At 39.6% G+C, this 6,155-nt stretch overlaps 1 pseudogene; it reads right to left on the bottom strand.

Annotated features, from left to right (window-relative positions):
* Window positions 1-4,494: 4,494 nt before the first annotated feature.
* LOC113913564 lies at window positions 4,495-5,502 on the bottom strand (annotated as a pseudogene).
* Window positions 5,503-6,155: the final 653 nt, after the last annotated feature.

Raw genomic sequence — 6,155 nt, 5'->3', positions numbered from 1 at the left:
TAAATGTGTGTGCTCTGACTACTTCACCAACAGGCCGTTCCCCTGTCTCTCTTCCTCCCCTCAGGCCTCCTTGTCCCCTGAAAGACAGCGATATTGAAATTAGGCCAATTAATAATCCTATAATGGCCTCCAAGTGTTCAAGTGAAAGGGAGAGTCACACATCTCTCACTTTATTTTTTTTTAAAGATTTTATTTATTTATTTGAGAGAGAGAGAATGAGAGATAGCACAAGAGGGAAGAGGGTCAGAGGGAGAAGCAGACTCCCTGCTGAGCAGGGAGCCCGATGTGGGACTTGATCCCAGGACTCAGGATCATGACCTGAGCCGAAGGCAGTCGCTTAACCAACTGAGCCACCCAGGCGCCCAGCATCTCTCACTTTAAATCAAAAGCTAGAAATGATTAGGCTCAGTGAGGAAGGCAAGGTCCATGCCAAGATAGGCTGAGAGGTAGGCCTCTTGCACCAAACAGCCAAGTTGTAAATGCAGAAGAAAAGTTCTTGAAGGAAATTAAAAGTGCTTCTCTGGTGAACCTACAAATAAATGATGAAAAAGTGAAACAGCCTTCCTCCCAACATGGAGAAAGTTTCAGTTGTTGGCATAGAAGATCAAACCAGCCACAACATTCCCTTAAGCCAAAGCCCAATCCAGAGCAAGGCCCTGACTCCCTTTAATTTCATGAAGGCTGAGAGAGGTGAAGATGCAGAAGAAAAGTCTGAAGCGAGGAGAGGTTTACTCATGAGATTTAAGAAAGAAGATGTCTCCATAACATCAAAGTGCAGGGTAAAGCACCAAGTGCTGAGAGAGAATCTGCAGCAGGTTATCCACAAGATCTAGCTATGATGTTCATGACAGTGGCCTCACTAAACAACAGATTTTCAATATAGATGAAATAACCTTCTATTGAAAGATGCCATCTAGGCTAGAGAGAAGTCAATGCTTGGCTTCAAAGCTTCAAAGGACAGGCTGACTCTCCCATCAGGAGCTAATACAGCTGCTGCCAAACTGTGGAAAGAGCCAAGATGTCCATCGACAGATGAATGGATAAAGAAGATGTGGTATATATACACAATGGAATATTATGCAGCCATCAAAAGGAATGAGATCTTGCCATTTGCAATGACGTGGATAGAACTGGAGGGTGTTATGCTGAGTGAAATAAGTCAATCAGAGAAAAACATGTATCATATGACCTCACTGATATGAGGAATTCTTAATCTCAGGAAACAAACTGAGTGTTGCTGAGTGGTGGGGGGTGGGAGGGATGGGGTGGTTGGGTGATAGACATTGGGGAGGGTATGTGCTATGGTGAGCGCTGTGAATTGTGCAAGACTATTGAATCACAGATCTGTACTTCTGAAACAAATAATGGAAGATATGTTAAGAAAAAAGAAAAAGAAGAAGAAGATAGCAGGAGGGGAAGAATGAAGGGGAGTAAGTCGGAGGGGGAGACGAACCATGAAAGACGATGGACTCTGAAAAACAAACTGAGGGTTCTAGAGGGGAGGAGGGTGGGGGGATGGGTTAGCCTGGTGATGGGTATTAAGGAGGGCACGTTCTGAATGGAGCACTGGGTGTTATGCACAAACAATGAATCATGGAACACTACATCAAGAAGTAATGATGTAATGTATGGTGATTAACATAACAATAAAAAATTAAAAAAAAAATACTACTGCTCATTGACAATGCATCTGATCACCCAAGAGCTCTGATGGAGATGGACAAGATTAATGTTTTCATGCCTGTTAATACAACATCCATTCTGCAGCTCATGGATCAGGTAGGAATTACAACTTTCAAGTTTTATTATTTAAGAAATGCATTTTGTAAGGCTATAGTTGCCATTCATAGTGATTCCTCTGATGGATCTGGGCAAAATAAACTGAAAAACCCTCTGGAAAGGATTCACCATTCCAAATACCTCTAGTGGAGGAAGCAGCAGGATTCAAGACTTTAGTGAAGGAAGGAATTCCAGCTGTGGTGGAAATAGCAAGAAAGCCAGAATTTGAAGGGGAGTAAGAACATGTGATTGAACTGCTGCAATCTCAAGATCAGACTAACGAATGAAGAGATGCTTTATATGGATGAACAAAGAAAGTGGTCTTTGGAAATGGAAGCTACTCCTGGTGAAGCTGTAAAGATTGTTGAATTGAAAACTTAGGTGATAAAGCAGCAGCAGGTTTTTGTGAGGATTAACTCCAATCTGGAAACTTTTACTGTGGGTCAAATGCTATCACACAACATTACCTGCTACAGGGAAATCGTTCATGAAAGGAAGAGTCAGTAATGCAGCAAACTTCGCTGTTGTCTTATTTTAAGATATTGTCACAGCCGCCCCCACCTTCATCAGCCACCACCCTGATCAGTGGGCAGCCATCAACCCTGAGGCAAGACGCTCCACCAGCCAAAAGATTATAACTTGTTGAAAGTTGAAATAATGGTTAGCATTTTTTAGCAATAAAGTATGTTTAACTTGAGGTATGAACATTGTTTTTTTAGACATAATGTTATTGCACACTTAAGCTACAGTATAGTGTAAACATAACTCTTATATGCACTGAGAAACCAAGAAAAAAAAACCCCAAAAAACTCATTTGACTTGCTTACTTGTGATATTCACTTCATTACAGTGGTCTGGAACTAAATCCGCAATGTCTCTGAGGTGTGCCTATAATTAACTTTGAAGGGGATCTATCCTTACAGTGCAAATAAGGCCTGTTGAAAGCAGGGCTAAAGGTCTGTATAGTAGAGACTCTCTTCTGTGCCTTGGTTCTCAGGTCTAGGCACTGAGGAGTGGTGCCACGTGAAAGGGCATCAGAGGGTGGTAGGGAGACCAGAGCCAAAGCTGAGTTTGAACCAAGCAAGACTGTAGAGAAACCTGTCAAGATGGGTTGGGGTTTAGTTGTGTTTAGCTATTTTTTCCTTATCCTGAATTGTGCTTGTCTTTTGTTTTTTTGTGATTTTAAGTATAATTTAGATTATTGCTAAAGCCTGGTCTCTGTGGTCTATGTGGAAGTAAAAGTGGATTTAATGTCCATGCTCTGTATGACATAATAAAAGGGGGAGAAATGCATCCTCACAAAGAGCACAGTAATGACCCCAGGCACTTGAACACACGATCTGTTGTCCCAGAATCAGAGGCTCGGATCAGACTGCTACCAACGCACATATTCAAGGTTAGACCGGAGCGTTTGATCAGGAGTTGGGTACGAGTGACTCCTTGAAAAGTGAATTGGGATTATGTGATCTGTGGTTTTGCTATGAATGAGGTGGTATTTGCTCAAGCTAGTCAGATATAAGTATAACGTTTACTTAAAATTACAACTATGGGTACCTATCCAATTTGAGTTATATGGAGATGAAAGATAATACTAGACAATTAAACGTAAAGATTACATGCATATGGACTCCACGAGTGTGTATGTGTGGGTGTAAATAAACCCAATATTTGTATGCTGAAATCTTATCCCCTAATACGTCAGAATATAACTGTATATAGAGATAGGGTTTTTGAGGAGTAACTAGCTTCAAACGATGTTGTATCCAATATGACTTAGCCTCTTAAGAAGAAGAGATTAAGACACTGACATGAGAAAAAAGATCACTTAAAGACAAAGGATGAAGACTACCATCTATAAATGTAGGAGGGAGGTCTCAGGAGAAATCAACCCTGGCATCCCCTTGACCTTAGGTTTCTGGTATCCAGAACAGTGAGAAAATAAAATTTTTGTTGTTTAACCAACCTGCCTGTGGTACTTTGTTGTGGCAGCCCTAGCAAACCAATACAAGTATCGGCATATATATTTTATAAGCATGTGTGCTTGTGCATGTTTATGCGCATATAATTAAGGAGTGCTAACCTTAAAAATAAAACAGCCGGTTATTTTAGTGGCAAAATGGGTTTATTCAAGAGTAGCAGAGAATTGCACTTTGGGCCATGCAGGCTAGGGTTAAAACATTGGCAAGTCCAGACAACAAAGGAGAGGAGCTGCTCTTCTATAGAGGAAGACGGGAGTTGGGAAAGGCTGTTATGAGCAAAAGTCTATTGGATTAAATTGAGAGTTCCAAGTACAGTGGTTTTTCATTGGCTGGGTTGTGACAATCTTTCATTGGCTGGGCTGTTTGCAGGGGAGGAGGAAACCTTTCTTCCTCTTGCTGTGGTTAGTAAAGTATAGAATTCTTCCTGCTGGAAATACAAGATACATCTCTTCCTGTTGGTTCTGTTGCTGACCACAAGTGGTAGAGTGTAATGCTCCTCCTGCTGGCCTCCTCACTCCATCTTAAATGGGTTTTCCTTTATTCAGTCCAGAGAAGCAAATCGATGACAGTTTCTGCTTGTTTAAAAACTCCATTGGCAGTGAGTTAACTCTGATCTTTATTTTAAAAATGTCCAAGAAGAATAGAAAGACACTAATAAATGAAAACAAAACAATTTAATCATAGTTCTTTGATATGAAGACAATTACATCAGTCTTAATTTTTTTCAATTTGATGTTTAGTGTGAAAAGTATACTTTATTGGCAAAGCAGTTTTTACCAAATACTCTTTTCATTGCGTCTTTCACATCTTTGTTCCTCAAACTATAGATGATGGGATTCAGCATGGGAATCACAATTGTGTAAAACACTGACACTATCATATCATGATCCAAAATGTAGCTGGAATTAGGTCTCACATACATGAAGAGAACCGTACCATGAAAAATTGACACTCCAGTTAGGTGTGAGCCACATGTAGAAAAGACTTTCTGCCTCCCTTCAGCAGAATGCATCCTCAGAATGGCCAACAGAATGAAACCATAAGAGACCAAGACTATCAGGATAGTGGATATCTCAATAGAGCCGGCAAAGTAGAAAACTAGCAGCTGGTTTGTGTGGGTGTCAGAACAAGAAATGGCGAGTAGTGGAGGGATGTCACAAAAGACATGCCTAATTTCATTGGATGCACAGAAGGATAGAGTAAAAGTAGCCATAGTGTGTAAAGTACCATGTAGGATGTCAGCAACATAGCAGGAAATTATGAGTGGCACGTAGACTCTGGGTGACATTCTAACTGAATACAGGAGAGGGTTGTAGATTGCTTCGAAGTGATCATATGGCACTGCAGCTAAAATAAAGCATTTCGTGGTCCCAAAAGTAATAAAAAAGAACATTTCTGCTGCACATCCAAGGAATGAAATGGTTTTATCTTCGGATAAGAAATTTACTAACATTTTTGGGGTGACAGCTGAAGAATAGCAGGCATCCAGGAATGATAACATGCTCAGAAAATAGTACATGGGGTTATGGAGCCGAGAATCCTCAATGACTAATATAACCAGTCCCAAATTTCCTACCAGAGTAAAAAGATAGATTGCTAGAAATAGCAAAAATAGGAAAACTTGCAGCTTAAAATCATCTGTGAAGCCCATCAATATAAATGTGGTGACTTCAGTTACATTTTCCATTCAAATCCTATATAAGCCTAAATCTGATGGCACCACTGACATTTCGGTTTTTATTTATAGATTTTAAAGACAATATTTTTTTGAATATATGATTTACTCAATCATATCCTCATGTTTGTCTCTTACAATGATGTATGGATACCTTTGGTCCTGAAGAGATAGGCAGCGATGAAAAAGTGGGGTCCAAGTGAATGCATTACCCTGTACAAACAGATTAAATAAATTATTTCACTTCATTGTCAGCTAAATTTGCTGTGTGAAAAGTAGTGGCACTTTATGTGGTTGAACTTCCAGTTTATTTTCTGTTAAATTTAATACCTCTTGTTTACATATTACATCATCTTAACATTCAGAAAGACACTTAAATATAGGAATTTTTGAATACAAAAATATAATAGAAAATAGGCATCTGAGTGCTAATCCTAGATACTTCATGGTGTACATGGAATGTCTTTCCTTAATGTTCACAACTGGTGGAATGAGAGCAAATACACTTACCTCACAAGATTGGATTGGGTTTACATGACAAAAGCAATGTGAAAATTATTTAATTTTTAAGTTTCCCCTACTAGGAAAATAGACTTATTTTGCAAGTTGTCATATGGGGCAGGCTTTTCCAACCAAACTGTTTTATGTCCTGTTTTCTGGCTATTATGTCATTTCATTAGTATTTCTAGAGAACAGTGATGGGCAGAACCAAAGACCTTATG

The sequence above is a fragment of the Zalophus californianus genome, chromosome 11 (assembly GCF_009762305.2).
Source record: "Zalophus californianus isolate mZalCal1 chromosome 11, mZalCal1.pri.v2, whole genome shotgun sequence".
Taxonomy (NCBI): domain Eukaryota; kingdom Metazoa; phylum Chordata; class Mammalia; order Carnivora; family Otariidae; genus Zalophus; species Zalophus californianus.
The sequence above is the reverse complement of the archived record's forward strand: the minus strand, read 5'-3'. Positions and strand labels throughout refer to the sequence as shown.